Below are 20,273 nucleotides of genomic sequence, written 5' to 3' on the forward strand. Positions count from 1 at the left end.
ATCATATAAGGCTTGCATTGAATTCTCATGCTTATTAGCAAGGTGCCCAAGAGTATTTAAAAGCACCAAATCTCAATTTTTAAAGGGTCATTTTGGGAATTTAAGTAGTACGTAATTCACTTTCTTAGCATATTTTGGTGTCCTTTCTATTGGATTCATACCCAACGATCATTCTGGCCATGCTATATGCTTGCGGTGTAATGGCCAAAACCGCTTAAGATAAAACATTTGATTCTAACCATTTTTTAAAATGAAACACACGATGCAAACAATTTTGAATTTACAATAATACAATGCCAGCACGCTACAAAATCCTCTTACGACAATTATCATTTTCCTCCATTCAATCTGCGTTGAATCAGCCAAAGGATAAGGAATATCAGCCTTTCCTTCGATATCTTCCACAACCTCTTCCATACTGGATAACTTCCACTTTATATGCTGAAAATTTCGAAGATGCAAAATACGTTATTCATCGCAGAACCTCTGAAATAAGATTATGTTGTTCCAGTATTGCTAACAACGATCTCTACGCATTTAATCTCCAAGAAACTATGTCAATAATATGGGGCATGCTATACCCATTCAGTATTATGACTTCAGGTATTATAATAAAATCTTCGGCATTAAAGTGATCCTCTTTTAATGATGTTATAGTTAATGATGTTATAGGAACTGCAAAGGGTTCTGTTTCTTTGACAATATTCCGTCTGAATTTATAGTGGAAATTTCAGGGCTCCGCTTATTGAGAATTCACTTTCGATGTTCTGAGCAGTTTGAACGTGCACGCCTGCTCACAGAGGTAAAGGAAATTTAGCATGGAGGCCAGATAACTCCTATAGAAAATTTGTTTATCTTTAAACTGTTGTTCCAAAGAAAGCTGTAAACTCTGTTAAGAACTTAATGTCTTCCAAACATTTCTTATGGGTTCGCAGAATTAACGTAAGATACCGAAATTGTTGAAAGATTACGACTCGGAGTTACATGTTCGGAAAAAGCATTCTTTAATAATTACTATACTACAACGACGTTTAATTTGTCAATTCTAGACATTCCTAAAAATGTTCTTCAATAACTTTTTAAAGTACTTTTAATTTGCCATTACTACAAACTGAATATTCCACTTATCTTAAAAATTTTGTTCTACACTAATGAAAAAGAAATATTTAAAAATTTGAAAAAGAACAAAGATTTATTCTATTCTGGTTCCAGTCATGTTGTTGTTTCGATGACCTCCTTCCAGATTTTCTCTGTATCGTCAAAGGAAAACTAAGCCTCACCGTCAAAAAGAGAGTCCGAAACATTTCTAAAATCTCCTCATGGTTCATTTGCAGAGAAGGATATCTCCAAACGATGTTGCCATGTACTTCAACTTTACTTTTTTTTAACCGGCATCCTATTTCTCTGCAAATTTTTACTGAATAAAAATTTGAGCGGCTATATTCACAACAGTTTCAAATTCCTGAGTGATGTCTAGGAAGGAATCCAGTTATTTTATTTTTCCAACCAACAATATATATATGACGAAAAGCAAGTTCGTTCTTCCTGCAGTTACTTTTCTTTCCTGTGTAGTGCGATACTTACTTACCAGACGGAAGTGAAACGCCAATGATTTATAGTTTTCTTATGTGCCTGTGTGTAAATCTAAAGAAGGCTATTTTTAGAAACCGAATGGGATGAAGGCGAATATAAATTTCATTATTTTGCTAATTTATGGTTCGAGTAACCACGTTAATAAACTTCATGTCTTAACTTCATGTCTCCATATTCCTTCTTTAAAATAAAATTTACAGATTTGGTAATAGCAGTTAATAGCTACAGCTATTCCTGTTTCTTGTAGTTAAACTTGTCTCAAAATGAAAAAAAAAATTAAATAAAAAGTTCATAAAAATATATTTAAATAAAAATTAATTTATTTCCTTTATATATAAAAATGTGTGAAAATGTCTAGGTCCAAAGAGGACTAAAATGAATAAAAAAGATTTTTCTCGTAAACTTTTTTAACAGAATTTGAGAGGCAAAGAAATTTTAAAAATATTATTCTTGTCACGCATGTTTGTAAAAATAAAATCTTCCCCACTTTAGTAACAATGATTCTGAATTATCTTCCCAAGTCACATGCTATCGGAAACGTCCCATCCTGCTCTAGAGCTGCGACCTAGTTTCTCTCTATAAAGGACAGTGGAGCTCAGCCGGAAATATTAATTTCTTTTCTACGTTGGCGAATGAGATGAATGTAAGAAATATTCTATATTCATCTCATTCGCCAACGTAGAAAAGAATTGAAAAGAGTTGACAATTCAACTCTTCTAAATAGAAACAAAGACTAAGCCGATAATCTCTTAACATAAATTACGTTAAGTCAAAATGAAAAATTAAATTTTAGATTTTGTTTTCCAAATTTCAAAGCAATTTTATGTCCCACTAATGAAGTAACATGCATGACACTAGTATTTTATTTATAGTAACAAAATATTTACATGCCACAAACCTCTATAAATCTGTATAAGTTAACGGGTAACGACAAGTGAAGTTTAAATTTACTTTCTGTGATTGTGAAACTGCTGAGTGTTTCAGTTACCACATTTTCCTTTTCGATTAGGAGTTTAAATCTTGGTGAATTAATATATTTATTATTTATTACCTTAATCTGAAATTATTACAAAATCTAGTTCAGTGAAGCTTTTAAAGCAAAAGTTGATCATTTTCTTCTAATATTAACTTTTTTGTTTTTTTAAAACTATCCGTTACGGACAAAATTGAACAAATTTCAAATGTGAGGATCTTCAAGCGAGAATCGAGATCTTTCAAGGACCAGGACTTCTACATTTCACGCCGAATATATATATTTGGTAGCGTAACACGAAATCGTTGCGGTCTTCTTTCACGGAAACTTTCGAAGAATTTTTTTTTGTTTTAACCCGAAAGGACTATTAGTCCCGAAACGTGATTTTGCGTTGTTTCACTTTTCATTCGAGTCTATTGTCATTCAGAAAAACATAAAATAGTATTCCTTCATATTTAAACAGTTTGTAATTAATTAATAAACTACACTATTTAAGAAAAATAGATGCATATTTTAAAAATATTATTTTACTTTTAAACTGATTGATTTGATTAAAAAGGCATTTCATTCAAAAGTTTAATTAAAAATATTAAATATTTTTACAGAAATGCATTGCCTATTTTTTTACTTTTTAAATATGCAGAAGATATATGTAACATCCCTATTTTTGCCTAATATCCTATAAAAGTTTTCGCTATTCCACCTGGGTCATGTCTATCGATAATACCGACTGATAAATCATATTGAAAGATTCTTTTTGGGCGAACGTTAAAATCTGAACCCTTTTAGATTTTGTTCTACTTTATAATGTTTAATTTTACCCTACTATAATTTTACTTTACAATTTTGATTATGTATTTTGTTATTTTTGTTGACTTGGTGTTCGTGACATTTAAACATTCATTAGAATTTTCAAATGATTCAAATTCAGATTTTCTTTTTTATAAGCAAGTTCTCTTTTTTTGCAGTTTTTTAATTTGAGATCATTTAAAACAAAAGCTTTCACTTTATTCTTTGTTTTATTCTTAATGTTTTATGTTTTCATTGCTTGGGATGAATATTCTACATGTTTTTTTAGATACAACTGTGCCTTTACTTTTTACATATGCTATGACCTTTCACATAAATGATTTTACTCTTACAATCTTTAAGTGCCCTTACTGCTTTAGTTGTTAGTTCAAGACTTAAACAGTGCTTATGGCATTCTAGTTTCAGAAACAGAATGGGAATCAGCAATTGCTTTACTTTAAATTACACCAGAATTATCTTTAATTTTATTCCTTCTAATCTCTGCAGCATTACATTTTTCTAGGTATGTCATGGTATAGGTTCCTTTTTGTCATAGACTCTTTTGATCAAGACTTTTTGGTAGAATTTCGTAAAGCGTATCTAAAAAATGATTTTCGCCAAGTCTCCAGTTTCAGTAGGCCTACTTCTATTTTCACGCAAAAGTTTAGTTTTAAAATAATTATTATCATAAAAAAGTATTTGAAAGAATTATTGTTAATATAAATTTATTTTCAGATCTTTCCGATGCGTCCATAAATTGCACTTCGTCATGCAGCGGTGTATCTTTATTCGTACCTAGAGTTACAGATAAAGGGAATACAGAAGTTTTTAAAACTTCTACATTAGTTGTAGTTTAAAATGCATTCGTAAAAAAGATAAATTCAGCCTGTTCCATACCTTCGGCGAGCTAAATTGCTACTTAAAACAGTAGGCTTACATGTTTTTAAATTAGAACGATCACATTCTATTGGACAGAAAATTTAAGTAACTCTTCTGTCTACTGTATTGGATTCTGATGATGAAGTATTACGTAAGTACCTCTACAAGATTTTCTTTTAGCGTTTCCATATAATAGCTTTAATTCAGCTTTAAATAAGTCTCCCATTCTGTTCTTGCTTAAATATTTCTGGAGAGTCCTCTTATTAGATCTAACTCAGAATGTTCATATTCCAAAGGAGGCAAAATTTCATTTTTAGTCAGTGCTTTTTTCCCTTAATTTCAGTTTCAGAATTTAACTCAAGCCTAAATTTTAAGCTTGTTCCAAAGGTCTCTGGTTATCACGTGTCTGAACAGCGTTTATCATATGAATTTAAACTTCATCTCATTTTGATTTTAAAAATAATCTAGCTGTTTAGGTATCATCCTTAAACTAATGAACCTCTTATGACTGCAGCCTTTGTTGTTGTATGACAAAAATCCTATTCAAGCTATACCTCAGCTGAAGCTAAGCAAACTAGATATTCTTTCAAAGGTGTTCGTATACACACAGTTTCATCATATACAGGGAAGGTTCAACATACTTTTTCGTTGGTTTGTTTTGGCAAATTAAGTCCAAGGCTGCATCGGCATCTCTAAGTACATTTTACACCCATTTGCTTTACGTAAAGTAAAGACCTACCCTTTTAGGGTGGTATATGGAGCCAAAATATCCTTAAAACTATTTTTGGAAACTTCATTTGAAGCTACAGTTTTCGAATTCTTATTAAGTTTATCAGAGTTTGGAGATTTAGAGGATGCACATTCATAACAATGATGGTGTATTTGTTTCTCAAATTACTTTTCATGAAATTTATTAGTAAATTTTGTCTTAAATACAGGCTTAGTATTAAAATCTCTTGAGATTTCTTTAGGATTTTATTTATTGTGATAGCTACCTTGATTTCTGTTCTCATCTTGATGACCCTCTTTAAATTTTAAACCCTGTTTTCTTGGAAATTCCTTCTTAAAGTTTTGTTTAATATTTTCTTATTCATCTAACTTTTCTGCCAGGTCATATGGAGCTTTCAGTTTCATCCTGTTATCAAATGCTCCCTTACTTCCACTGGAACCCAATATTTAATCTGTTCGGTATTTAATCTGCTGCTGAAATTATTTAATCTCAAACTTCTAAATCCACGGTCCACTTCAAAAAATAAGTGCAAACTTCATGGGCATTCTTTCTATAGGCCCACCAGCGGCCGAGCGGTAAAGTCGCTGAACACTGGTAGTTCGGTCCGAGGTTCGAATCCCGCGAACGGGCTGGCTGCATGGGCGTTTTCGTGGTTTTCCCCATGTGTAACGTGTATACGAGCCAGTTTCCCTTAGAAAGTCCTCCACGAAAGGCATCCCTCCCCTTAGGCAGATAGCCCTCGAGGCTTTGCCATAATCACACATACACCATACACCATGGGCATTCTTTCTCCAAGACTTTTCAGGAGCTTTTTGATGTCGATAAAAGCACTGTTTCAACTTTTCACTATTAAGTTCATAGTTTTTTAAGATTATATTTTTCTCGTATTTGCACCTTCAGACAGTTCTCTAATAACATATTGGAGATTCGACAAATAAAACACCCAAAAGATAACCCACCCAATCTTCTTTAGGAACCTGAGCCATTTTAGAATTCCTCTCAAAGTTTATAAAATATAGTCCCATTTCATCCAACTTTGGAGTAATTTGTGAACACTGCATTTTATTGCTCGATTCTACTATATTCACTGGTGACTGTCTAGCTCATATTTCTTTGAATTTGCAATTCAAGCGGCTTTATTTCTAATTCATGAGCCCTTATTTCAAGAGCCATGCGTTCTTCTTTCGCCTTCTAAGCCAAACGTTTTTTTTTTTTTTTTTTTTTTTTTCACATCAGCAGTTACTCGGTTTAGGATTAACTAAATTTCTTCCTCATCGAAAAACTAACTCCTAGAGATTATTTCTTTATTTTCTGGGACGGTATTAGTCAGCATGACATCCTCGCCTAATTCTTCGTCTCCTTGCATCAAATCGTGTTTTCCACCCTTGGCAAGAAAAGACATCGTCGAAACAAAAAAAAAAAAAAAAATTGATATCAAAATTTGTTAATGTACCACGTTTCATTGACATGTTCTCTTGCGATTCCAGACAATCATTAAAAGGCACAATTAATTCAGCTGACGGCTGAAGAATTTAAACAGAAACGCAATTAATTTGTCACAGAAAATTATGTAGTTTATCCTTATTTCATTGGAAAAGAAACCTTTGTAAAGCTTAGTAGAGACTTAAGGTTCAAATACTTGGTTTATTTAACTAAGGCCTGAGCTTCATCTCAATTTTAATCATGGCCATTCTAAGGAATTGAAAACCTGGTAGACATTTTCCCTACCTCCAGCGTTTCTAAAGGACTTTCGGATCGACAAATTTTAAAAGCCCTTATTAATTTTAAAAAGCATTTAGCTAATATGTAAAAATTCAAAGCAGGATATTAATAAGCCAGAGCAAATAGTTTAGTCTTTTGTTGTAAAATGAGAAATTCAAATATGACACAAAGTATTTTATTTCAAAGGAATCATTCAATCACATTTCTTATATTACAATGAAAACATGTGCTCTCCGTTCAATAAAAATTTGTCAACATAGTCATTATAGATTTGTCAAGGTAGATTTGTCAAAATAGACTATAATACTAAGCATTGCTTTGTCCGTGACGTTTCCTTCCACGATGTTTTGGTTTGTAACCAATTAAAATACATCGCACTTTATATTTACTATTATTCATTCAAACTTGTTGCACCCAAAAACTTGTTTATATTCTTCGACTATAATCAAAACGAAAACGTACTCAATGATACTTGTTCTAATTGTTAGACAAATCATCATTATAAAAATCAACAAATACTCACGTTTTTAATGTACAATGTTTCATTAATATGTTTTCTTGCAATTCAAGACAATCATTAGAAGGCACAATTACTTTAGCTGAGGGCTGGAGAATTTAAGCAAACACATAATTAATTTATCACAGCAAATTATGTAGTTTAGTATTATTTCATTGGAAAAAAAATCCTTTCTGAGGCTAGGTAGAGATTTTTTAAAGACCCAAATACATTGGTTTATTTAACTAAGGTCAAACCCTTTGACAACTCTTTACCTAAGCTTTTTCCCTACCTGCAACATTTCGAAAGGACTTTTGGATCGACAAATTTTTAATACCCTTATTTAAATTTTTGTGTAAGAAACAGCACATATTTAGGTTAGCATGGAGAATGTATGAAAGTGCTTCTTTAGTCAATCCATCTAGCCTCCAGAAGAAATATTTAAGACTTTGCTACTAAATGTTTATTCAGTACAGCTTAAATTTATATTCGATCATTTCTGTTGACTTGACTATATCGAAATGCATATGAAGTATGTATGAATAAAAACATTACAAAACTGCCTATGCTGAAAACAGAAAATAGAAAATGCAGTACTGATTATGATGAATAACTTTGTAGAGACAGTAGGTATTTTTTTGAAAGCAAGAATGATGAAAAATTAACAATGCCTTCGCCGGAAATCGAACCACGGACCTCTGGAATGCCAGCCCAACGTGCGGAACCACCTCACCACGAAGGCACGCTAGGAAGGCGGGAGAAATACCTTATATAATCCCCCTTTTAAAGGGCGACTGGGGGGATTTTTAGGGGGCCCAATCGCCAAATCCTGGGTGAGGAGAATCATCATCCAACAACCTTTTAAGTTCGGACGCCACTGTAGAGACATTAGGTATTTTTTGAAAGCAGGAAAGATGAAAAATTAATAGTGCCTTCGCCGGGAATCGAGCCGCGGACCTCTGGAATACCGGCCCAACGTGCGGAACCACTGCACCACGAAGGCACGCTAGGAAGGCGGGAGAAATACCTTATTTAAATATATGATGACTATGCAATAATACATAAATTGAAATCTATTTGAAAATTAGTTAATCCAACAATTTAACCGAAAATTTACACACATTTCGAAAAGTTGTACTACATGTATTTTAATACTGTTAGGTTCGAAAAGTTACGAAGCTTTTTACGTTAATAGTAAAGCGTCAAATTACATCTGAAATCGAAAATTCTTTTGTTGTAAAGTTTTCTGAATACCTTTTAGCCTGATAACAACACGTAGAATTTATAAAACATGCAACAAAGTTCCAAAATTTTAGTTACTGAGATAAAAACACGTCATCAAAAGATAATTACTAAAACACTCGTGAATTAACAAGTTAACAGAATTGATTAAATCATTAATTCTCCTAACTGTACTTCCTTGTTAGTCTAAATAGTTTTTACAGTAACAACCTATTCTCGCACTTTTATCAAAATTGAGAGCGAAATAAAATGCTATTGTTTTTAGTGTGTGTTGCTATGGAAATGCTTGAATTATCTATGGACATAGGTCTCTTGAATGCTATTAAACAGAATAACAAATTTCCTTTCCCATTATACTTTAAACATGCATGCAATTACTTAAATAAAATATTATGAGTAATTAAATGTATTTATTTAATAAAGTGTCTCGCTAGAATGTAAAAACAATCATTACGAAAATATGCACGCTACTGAATACTTATTTCATTAATATTTTTCAAAGGTTTTGTTCTAGAAAGGGATTATTAGGAGTAGTTTTCAAATAGAAATTTACATAAAATGTTAACAAGCGTTTGACATGCCGTTAAACTGTAAATTAGTAAACATGTTAATATTAATCATTCACCCATGGAATTCAATCAGTCTCATAATTTTCATTTTAGGAGTTTATATCAGTTAAACCAGAAGGGAAATCGATCAATTTATTAGATTATGAAAAAGTAAACTAAGGTTACTAGAGTAAGGGAAATGATTCCTTAATGGAGAACTCTCTTAGGAAACTGACTCGTATTTGCATTATACATGGAGAAAACAACGAAGACCTATGCAGCTGCGCATTCACTGGGATTTGATCTCGGGACAGACTAGCAGTGTTCAGCGATCTCACCCGCTACATAAAATTCCCACAGTCTTAACGTATCTAGCCATTAAAACAGTTAATGATAAATCTAGCATTTAGAATGATATTAAGATCGTTAAGATAGTTAAGATAGTTTTAAAGTAAAATAATAATATCAACTATGATAGATAAATCAAATAAGGGATTTATTGCCTGTTTTCGTCAGTTTTGTCTCCTTAACGAATAAGAATTCAGAAAGTGCTCTATTGTGATTTTAAGAAAATTATACTCAGCATTTCACCTCTTTTGTCATTTAAAAATTTCGAACAAAATTCATATTTCAAAAAAACATATAATTAGCAGTGTAATAGTAAACCAATATAGAGTTTCAACGTAAAAATTAGCACAAACGAGCAAGAAATTACCGCTGATTGCAATTTCTCGGAACTCAGTCCTGTCCAAATTTACCTATCAATTAGCTTGAAATATTAAAGGAAAATAATTTTGAGTAGGGTAATGGTAAACAAACGAGGAAGTTCAACGTAAAAATTAGCACGAATAAGCAAGAAGTTATCGCTGACTGCAGTTTTATCGGAATTCTGTTCAGTCCAAATTTGCCAACCAATCAATTTGAAATATTCGAGTAAAATAACTTTGTCATTGTAATAGTATACAAATGAGGAAGTTCAGCGTAAAAATTAGCATAAATGAATAAGAAATTATAGCTAATCTGCAGAAGTTTCGTAACAACTCCATCCACTTTAAACTAAGTGTTATTATTCTGCAAAAGAGAAGTTGCAGTGCTTCGAGTGGAAGGTGGACTACCTGATTGAGAGAAAGAAGTGGAACTATGAAGACCTCCGAATGCGTGAGATCTGCGTAGGTGCATCCTTCGTTTCTGATGAGGCGTGGACAACCCTATTCTTTGCCCCATTTCTCGTCTTCGAATAAGCACTCCAAGATTTATATGCAATTCTAAAACTTTTATTGTGTTCACACAAATACTATAACTGTTTAATGAAACTAAATTGAATCCCGAAGAAGGTCAATTAGCGAAAATTTCTTGTATATGTTAATTTTAATGTTGAATTTGCTTATTTAGCAACCTATGTTTCTTCATAATATTAACGAGCTTTCATCGCACTCTCAAATCAAATACTAGCTGAAGTACGATACTCCAGCCAACTACATTACAATACCCTTTCTATAAGAGGAAACTGTCTACACGAAATGTAGAACATAGGGAATCATTTGTTAAGCCTTATTACACTTTCAATGTTATCTTTGTTTTCCGTTATAGGAGAATTTCTTACAAATAATGAATAATTTGTATATTTCTGCTACTTATGACTGCTGTTATCAGATGTACAAAAAATTTCCTTAAGTTTACTAAAGTTAATTCGTCTGCTACTGGCTACAGTTTCAAGTAATTATGTGGATAATTTCAATTTTAATTATACTGATAATTTTAATAAAACACTATTATTATACATTACTTTTAAAATGAGACAAGGTGCTTGTTTTCCATCTTTCTATCGGCAGATAATAATGATTTCCTTACCTATAAAAAGAAAAGAAAAATAACAAATTAAATCTCTTTTGTCGTAACTTAAATAGAGATTAACAAACTGTGAGTGTAACAACAATACATCATAAAAAGAAAGTTAATTTCATAGAATTACTCTGAAAATAATTAACTTTAATGATCTTGCTTGCAATTATGTAATTAAAAAAAGGTAGTATCTAATAAAATATTGGATCCCATCAATTGTTTCGCAAGTAAATTGGACTTTTCTTCCAAAATTGTTTTTTAATTAAAGAAAATCTCATATTTAATTATTCCTGTAAATTTATGAAGTAATACTGATTACTCAGTCTTTGCTTATTTTGTCAACATTAGAAATAATTTTATTATTTTAAATAATCCTCTTCTTTAATGTTGTCTTTCAACACTTAACAATGCTATACAGCCGATGCATGGCATGCTGAAACAGAAATATTATTTACATAAAGTATATCACCTATTGCTTACGATATAAAATAATTTTTCAATCTCATCAATATGCAAAGTTTCGTCTTGTAATAAAATAACAAAACGTACCGCTTTCTTTTGTACCAGTGGCATTTCATAATATTTTCACAACATTAGCACATGCAAAGGCGCAACTGCGTTTGTTGCTTATACTGCCAGAAAGCACAACGGTATCAGACTTTTGACTGACACAGTAGCATTCTTCATGGTCAGCAAATACAGAGGTTGAGACAATTACACTGAAACTGTTTAAAAATATATCACTCCAAGTTTAAAGCCAGCATATGCACTTCCTGTTGGGAACTATGCCTGATTTCAAATTTTATCAATAGCAACAGAGTACGAAGTTTGAAGTTTCAGCAGTATTAGAGGTATTGTTTTCGAACATTGAGAATTATAGGATATATATGAAGGGGATATACAGGAATTAATAAAAAAAGAACAAATGTTTAGTGTTTTCTATCAGGTATTTACCAAGACCGCAGGTTTTATTATTGTATTGAGAGCCCTCGTATCCAGGCTTATGTCAGTGCACCTAGAAAAGCAAGGAATTTTGTTCAACAGCAGTAATGACGTAAGATGAAGTTCTTACGTCATTATTATTACTCATTACGTCGAGTAGTATCACGGATTTAGTTCATCGGTCAGACTAAGAAAAGTCAGTAATATGCAGCGCTTATATTAATTGCTGATTTCACTGGTGTCAGAAGCAAAAACCTTTCAAAGTACACAATGCAAAATGCGTATTCTCCAGCTCTGAATTCACTTTTAGCATCTTCTTTACTTCTGGGAGTATATGGGGTGTAGAGTTTTGCTTTAGAGATATATAACCTGGACTGTCTCGTCTCAGAGTGAAGCTTTGAGATTGATTGTCGTATTACTGTCAAGGGTTACTGATGGATTAAGTCCACGTAATTCTTATATTTTTATATCTCAGAGAAAATGCCAGGTATCAGGACCTGGCACGTTCTCTCAGAGCTATGGCTACTATGGACCTATACACTTATGACTGTAGATTCACACCCCGAAATTGGTGCCAGAGTCATTTGAAGAACATGAAAGAGGGCTTGAACGTTTTCCACATCCTGCACATTCTCTGATTTCAGTATCGTTGGAGCCTTTCTGTGGTATGCCAGAACGCAGAGTTAAAAACGCATTCTTTTTCGACCATCCTGAAATGAAATATCCATTCGTTTACAAGAAGAATGGTTAAAAATAATTCTAGTGATTGAATGAGATCGATTCAGAATTCAGTCATTCTGAAGAAGGATCATTACAGCATTGACTTCCTAAAACGGCTCTCATTGTATTAATAAAAAATATTACATTCTGCAAAGTCTCAGTTTCACTGTCCATCCCCTGTATTATTAGTGGCTTCTCTGGGAGCATTACCAACATTGTTTATATATCTGATATAAGGTCTGGGTTGTAATTGCTATAGCTCATCTGAAGGCCTGACCTGAGTGTCGTTATATAACACTTTTTATATAATGACACCCAGGTCAGGCCTTTCTCCAGACCAAAAGTTCCTCTTGTATAGATATGAGTACTTTTTTGTATACAAGGCTATTTGTCGATTTAAATGCAAAGCCTGTGGATTTACCATCTATAGAGATATTTTCTTGTGCGTACGTGATACGTTAAGTGAGAGTTGCTACGATTCCCACAAGTTTATGCAATATGAGGCCAAGTAAAATAAAAATATGCAAAACTTTGTCTTTTAATGAAATGTTATAGCTAGGCTCCAATTAAAACAGTCTGGGCTTTAGATACAGTGTGTTCGCAGAAGTGCCTGACATGCATTTTCCTTATCTCTACAACTGAAAATTAAGAATTTTTATTTCGGAGCCCCTTAATATCTGGAACTCAAAGCTCGGGTATTGTTAACCTAGGTGAAATCAGACCCAGTGTACCAAGAATTCTCAATATTTTAGTAATCCAGATTACGAATCATTGTAATCCGAATGATTGATATTTGCTAAAAAAGAGTTTTGCAAGAATATCTTACAACATCATATGTCAATATTGATAACACCATATCATTTCGGTTTCCTTTATAAGTTGCTGATATGCAAATATTTGTTATTAAATAAATTAATATTTCTTTCAATGTTAAAACTCAAAAGTGGTGTCTCTTAATTAATCTTACGTATTCAACACTACGATAAAAATGTAATTGTTTCTCTAGAGCAACGTTTTAGAATCAATATCTACGGCAGAACCCCTTAGACTTACTTTGCGTCTTACAAGTTAACAATATTTAGGAGCATTGTTAAGGGAGAGGGAGATAGATAGAAAAGAAATGTAGAGTAAAAAAAAATATAAACAACAGCGCAATATCTATGCAAGGAAATTATTTTTAAAAATTTGAAATTTACAATAATATCTCGATTTATTCTGAACTACCAAAAAATGGGCATGGATTTGTCAAAATTTTGTCGATAATCTTCATTATTTATCATTCAAAACGTTTATTATTCCTCAGAAAAAAATTTCAGTTTAACTTTACTAACTGAAGTGAACTGCGGTTCAATAGTTGGTCTAAATTAAGACATAACATAAAATAATATAAGAGCGTTTAATGAGATACATGTGGTAGCAAATTTTCGCGAAGTTTTCATATTTTAAGTTTAATAAATAACAATAATTGTAGGTAAGTGTCAAGTTCTGCATTTATGTGGTTTCTGTATTTTGTTATGGTATTTGTACAACGATGTTATTGAGAAAGAAAGCAATACAAATTTTGTTTTCTCTAATAACGTTTTGAATTCATCTTGCAAATGCAGCCAAAAATCCTGCAGACAGGTTCGGAAACGCGATTTTTAGTTCGTTTTAAGATGTTAAATCTCTAAAACCCTCTTATTCTATTAATTTTAGACTGCGTGACAGGTCATGCTGAACAACATAAATCGTTTGAACATCATCAACTCACGTTCGGTTCAGAAACCACCAGGCACCTTCTCTTGAGCGGTTGAAAAATAATATTCAGACAAGTCTTTAAAAGCTTCATATTATTGGAGAATTGCTTTTTCTTTATTTTATTCAATCAATTCCTCTTAAAAGAAGACATTTAGATGTTCAGATTTTCTCTTTGCAGTGATAGATTCCTATCGCTCATTTTGCCAAAAATATCTGCCAGATATCCAGTTCATATAGCCAGGTTTCATCATTTACAACCGTAAGCAGCAAAGAGTTACAGTCACCGAAAATTCTGCTGCCTCTGCAACCGTTCAATCAAACGTATCAACGCTTTTCTGAGAGACAGCCACCTTACTTCGATGGGCAGCAGGAGAGACTCATGGTAACCTCCCAATCTTCACATGTTAGTTTGAAAAACATATTGTAATTATAAAAAATAAAAGCAAAAATATTTAAAAAAATTGTACCTTTCACCATTTGTTGCAAAAATTTTGCGATGGAATAAAAAAACAATAAATCTTTTATATACCAAGTTTAAACTTTCAGTGTATCAGAATTCCAATAGTCAAAGCCAATCAGTTACACAAATAATGGATTCTAGAACTTTCTTTTAATGCACTAAAGTGAAAAATGTAAGGAAGTATTTGCCTTTTATAAATGTATAACTGCATCTGTATTATTTCTCGAATGCAACTCAATACTCAAACTTGATATAATTTTTGGAAATTCATCAGCTTTCTAAATTTTATCTTGTAGTATTCATTCACTTCTCATAAATTAAACATAAAAGTGTACGCATAATACAGTAATATACTACATTTAAAACAGCAAATATCGATTTAAAGATATCGAATAGACTACTTCATTCAATTTCGGAAATTAAATCTTAATAAAGTATGAAATTTGAAACACGTTCGTTAATTAGAGGAAGTTTTAGCAGATGCTGGAGAGGTAACATTATCTGAATATAGAGAAAGATGAATATTGGGTACTGCAGGTGATATACTTATTAAAGACGGTAGATTTTTGATCGAGATGCATAACAGAGGCCTTTCCTACGACAAGATGAGAGCTAGTTTGAGACAAGCTAAGCTGACTACAACATGTTTGCCTTATTTAAATAAGGTTGCGGCATTCCTCCCTTCTATCTATAATTTAAGTGTGGAGGAACCTAGTGAACAGCTAAGCGAATAATGGCTTAAGTTCAGTAACAGAAACGTAAAGCTCAGGGTTATTTATTATTTTGCCCTTTATTGCTCAAAATAAAGAATAATAGTCGGCCTCTTTCTCAGGGCGTACTGCAAAGCCTCCACTTGGGCTTAAACTCAAAAGTGTAAAAAAGTAAGAATTTAACTAATGCTGAACTAAAGAGATGTAGCCAAAGCTACTACAAATATAACCAACTGGCATCTAAATATCGAATTAGATAGCGAAGCTATCAAGGGATCGTAAAACGGCCGAGCCTAGTAACAGCTTAGAGAGACGTGATCAAAAAGCAAACGCGCGTTAATTTGAAACTTGGACGCTCTCTCTCGAAGTCAGTAGAACTTCGACTTAAATACTTCTCCTACTCATCTGCATTAAACGCGATTCTAAAAACGCAGTCTGGTAGGACGAAATATTTTTGGCACATTTATACCATAGCCATGAGCCATTCAAGTTGTTTTAAAGAGTCAGAGGTTACAATTATGCCTAAGTTTCTACATAGCACGGCTTCCGGCAAGCTGAAAATTTAAGGAATATAAGGATGAATCCTTGTGATTAGGACCTGACTATCGTTTGTTAGATTAACTTATTAAGCATTAACTCATTAACGATAGATTATGTATTAATCTGACTTCAGGAAAAGTTCAATTCTATTAACTACTTGTTACGAATCTGTGAAAGGTTTGGTTTAGTTTATTTGATTATAGAAAAGCACTCGAGGGCTTCTTGCCTAAGGGAAAGATGCCTTCGTGGAGGACTTTTTCCAGGGGAAACTAACTCGTATACATGTTATACACGGGGAAAACCAAGAAAACGCCCTTGAAGCCAGTCTGTTCTCCAAAATTCCAATTCCGTACCGAACTACCTGTTCTCAGAGACTCACCGCTCCACCGCTGCTGAGAGAATCAGTGACAGGAAAAGCGAACCATTTTTTGTGACAGGACCTTACAAGTCAAGGAAAACAGATGAACAAAAAAGTTGGAATAAAGGATACTTTTCCTTTTTACTTCCTTGTACGAAGTAAAAAGGAAGTACTGTAATCGCGAAAAGTTTCAGACGGCCTATTTCAACGAAAATATTCTTTAAGGATGTTTTTGCGTGATATCTGTACGTAAGGACAGAATAAAAGACTCGTTTCCTCCAAAAAAATTATAAAACTGCTTTAAAATTAATTCTGAAGAGAATTTTTCGTGGCGTCTGTACGAACGTATGTATGTACATACGTATCTCGCATAACTCAAAAACGAGTAGCCTCAGAACGTTGAAATTTTGTATATAGGACTGCTATAACAAGTAGATGTGCACATCATATTTTGGTTGCAATCGGCCACACCAAACGTATATAAATATATTTATATATATATCCACTCTGTTACCCGGCTCAGTGATCTCAGTTTCTTTACTCTGATATATTTGTAAATTGTACATTTTTTGCTTTAAAAAGGATTGAATTATGTTGTTTTTATCTTCCGGTTAAGTTTTTAATGCCTTTAGTAAATCTGCATGCAATATGTTTAGAATTATCAACAATTTTAAAGTTGTTTAAGTGCTGCTAAGTCTTTTTTTTTATGGCGACCATTGATCGTTTACATTTGAAACAGCAGACTAGTGGATTTGTTGCCAATCTAGAGAAACTTAGCTTCGCAACAACAAGGATAACGCCTTCATTTATTATTGCCAATTAAATCATGCTTAATCCTTTCTGGAATTTTTTCGAGGAAATAAGTATTTAAGATTTACTTTAATTTAATTTAAGTAATTTTTAATATAGATATTTTGAGTTTTTATGTATTTTTGCCTTCTCGCGAAGTGAGAACTGAATTAATTGAATGAGAAATACTCAATCGTCTGTGAAAAACTGTTTCTTTTTTGTTTTGTTTGCTTAATTTCTTTTATACATCACTCTAGCTTTATTATAGTATTTGAATAGAACATGTGGCAACGATTAGATAATTCTATTCTTTAAATGATATAAATTTTGTGCATTATGAGTTATAATATGAACGAAATATAATACTGTTAAGTGAATCTAGTGTTGTGTAGTGAATTTAATATAATTAAGTGATTCATAAAAATCAAAATTTTAATTTGTAATTATTCAAAATTTGAGCTACACAACAAGTTTGGTTACATTCTTTTATTTGGCTAATTAATTCTAGTGTAATCTATTTCGGCTATTCGAGTTTACGCGAACTGCGTCTTTAAATTTGTACACTCAGACAATGAATATAGGTGAATTTTTCATGTAATAAACTCAGTTTTTCATGTTAAAAATTAATTTGATTTCTTAGTATTTAATATCATTAGTTGCAGAAAAATTAGCTCTTTAATTTGACATAACTTTCGTTTTCCTAACTTTAATTGCATTTTAGTTATGAGCTTTAATTAGTAGATTTTTTTCCGTTTTCATTGTGATTTCTCTTGTGGGGGAAGAAATGCCCTTTTCCGGTAAAATAGTCGCTTTTTCGAGTTTTTCAGCGTTTCTTCGTTGGGATGGCTTGCAGGGTTGTTGAAATTCCAAGTTTCCCCCCTCTCTAGGCGTGGTCATTTTGGCGACGGCTTGGCGACTTAGAATTTCCGTTGGGGTTTCAAAGTGGTGGCTTTGGCGAGTTTGCTAACATGAAGGAATGCTGTAGTTGCAACTGGTTTAACTGTTGGCGAGGAGTGAGTGGTGCCAAGTTGGAGTTTCGGGCGCTCTCCCTTTTAACGAGTTGTTTTGTGGGACGAGGTCACTTTTTGACTTCTTTTCGCTTATCACACTTTTGAGCCGCGAATTAAGCTGAGGCGCGTACTCTGCGGGCCGGCAAAAAGGAAGAAATGGCGGAGCTTCTCCCGCGTCATCTACGGGGCTCTTGCCTGCGAAAGAAAATGGCGACAGCAGATTAATTTTATCAGCCTATTTTCATCTGCATATTTTTTTTCCTCGGCGTTTTCTATCAGTAAGTTCCAAATGTTCTATCTGCTGTGAAATATCCACATGAAATAGTTTAACAACGGCTTATGTCCAACACTCAGTGATCTTCAGATAAAACCAAAAATTTCGTCAAAACTGCTCCAGTCCTAGTCCTTATGGAGTCCAGAATTCATCCAACTAAAATTTTCTTCAACCGAGGACAATGCTGGTGACGCTTCAACTTTCAAGAAATTAGTTCCCATAGAACTTTTCTACAAGCCATCCGAGTTTGAAGTTTTTTTTTTTTTTTTTTTTTTTTCACGCTTATACTTCAATAATAGTTTCCATAGAACTTTTCTACAAGCCATCTGAGTTTGAAGTTTTTTTACGCTTATCTATCAAGAAATTAGTTTTCATAGAACTTTTCTACAATCCATCTGGATTTTAGTTGTGACCTGTTAAATTAAGAAATCCTTCTTTGACCACTTCACCAACCAGGCCTCCTAGAAGCGACAGCTAAGTGATTTTATATATTTTTTTAATAGTTAATGGTTGATTTATTTCTTCTGTACTTAAGAAATTTTTTTCTTGTTATAGATAACTTGATTAGAATGGCTAGGGAAATGTATTATTAGTAGTTAAATAATTTAATTAAAGCAGTAATTTTTTTTTTATCGTTAGGATTTTTATATCAGGTGCAATTAATTGGGTTTCATTACTACGCTGTTGGAATAAGTTGTCTGTTAAGATGTAAAGCCTGATTTTATTTAAAAAATATTTTACCCGGTTTATTCTCTCATCTCAAAACTCAAAAATTAAAATGCGCAATAAGAAATTAGAATCATTCCGGTTTATTCTCTCATTTCAAAACTCAAAAATTAAAAATGTGCAATAAGAAATTAGTAATATTTTTGTTTATGTAATTAAGTTCATAAATGCTTATTCTGTGTGGAATGCTCTTGCAAAGTGTAAATTGTTAAACATTATTTTATTTTTTTCTTCCCGGGGAGGGTATGTTATTCTATCATACAATGAAAAATATTATGCTTGCCAGTATGAATTCAATATAATGTTTGATATTGCAGAATGTTTTGAAAGAAAATTGTGAGTTTATTTTGTTAAAGTATAACTTTTATTTTATTCAATTATTTCTCCCTAACTGGTTAAAATTTTCTAAAATATAAATTGCTTAAGAGTTAAATAAATAATCTTATTCTACTGAACCAGTCAATGGTATGTTTAATTGTGCTCATGTCTTTCACCAGTCCAATACTTAATTTTATTTCAGGGTTAATCCGGTTAATACACAACGCAAACGATTTTATTTTAGGATTAGGTTTTAGGTCAAGTAGATAGAAAATCTAGAGTGTTACTGTGTCTCTTTAAAAGGACATAACACTAGCACCAGAGTGTAGCTATGGTAAACAGATACTAGAGTGAATTTTAAAGAATGCATTTATTCTATTGTGGTTTATGCACTGTCGGCGAAGTAGATTTAATTCAATCCAATGAGTTTAAATGAAATGCAAGAAAAAATGCGTATAATTTAATATTCCGTACAAGGAAGTCATGTGGTGTACAAATCAGATTTTTTTACTTCTGTTAGTATAATAAGGGGATACTTCTTGTCGTTCTAACGAGCCAAGTCTTTTCATAGCCCATAGAGGCTAAGTACTTTGAAAACTAAAGGATATTACTTTGAAAGAAAGTTTGTTAAAATGCTAGGAATGAATAAAGGATCTCAAAATTAGGGAATATGAAAGATACAGAAAATAATGCGTTGTAGGTAGTGAATTATATGCGGTAGATTTGAAAAAGGTTTCCTTTATTGAGTGCAGCACCATTTTATATTTTGAATTGCTTTGGGACTACATCTTATTTCTTTTGGTAATGAAATAAAATGTAAATAAACCGTCTTCAGGCCTGTTATTTCTAAGACGCGTTTCGTCTGTGTCCAGCTA

General features: G+C 32.5%; 1 protein-coding gene across 8 annotated transcripts in view; it reads right to left on the reverse strand.

The window, feature by feature from the left end:
- Nucleotides 1-20,273, reverse strand: part of LOC118187993 (latrophilin Cirl-like) — a 1,172,776-nt gene that overhangs the window by 952,889 nt on the left and 199,614 nt on the right. For all 8 annotated transcript variants that reach the window (XM_085813010.1, XM_085813006.1, XM_085813005.1 and 5 more), the window contains one exon: nucleotides 10,759-10,823. The gene's annotated coding sequence lies outside the window, so the exon portion shown is untranslated. The remainder of the gene's footprint in view (nucleotides 1-10,758; nucleotides 10,824-20,273) is intronic.

The sequence above is a fragment of the Stegodyphus dumicola genome, chromosome 3 (assembly GCF_044657685.1).
Source record: "Stegodyphus dumicola isolate Sdum_Otavi_A_Nest chromosome 3, ASM4465768v1".
In the NCBI taxonomy this organism is placed as follows: domain Eukaryota; kingdom Metazoa; phylum Arthropoda; class Arachnida; order Araneae; family Eresidae; genus Stegodyphus; species Stegodyphus dumicola.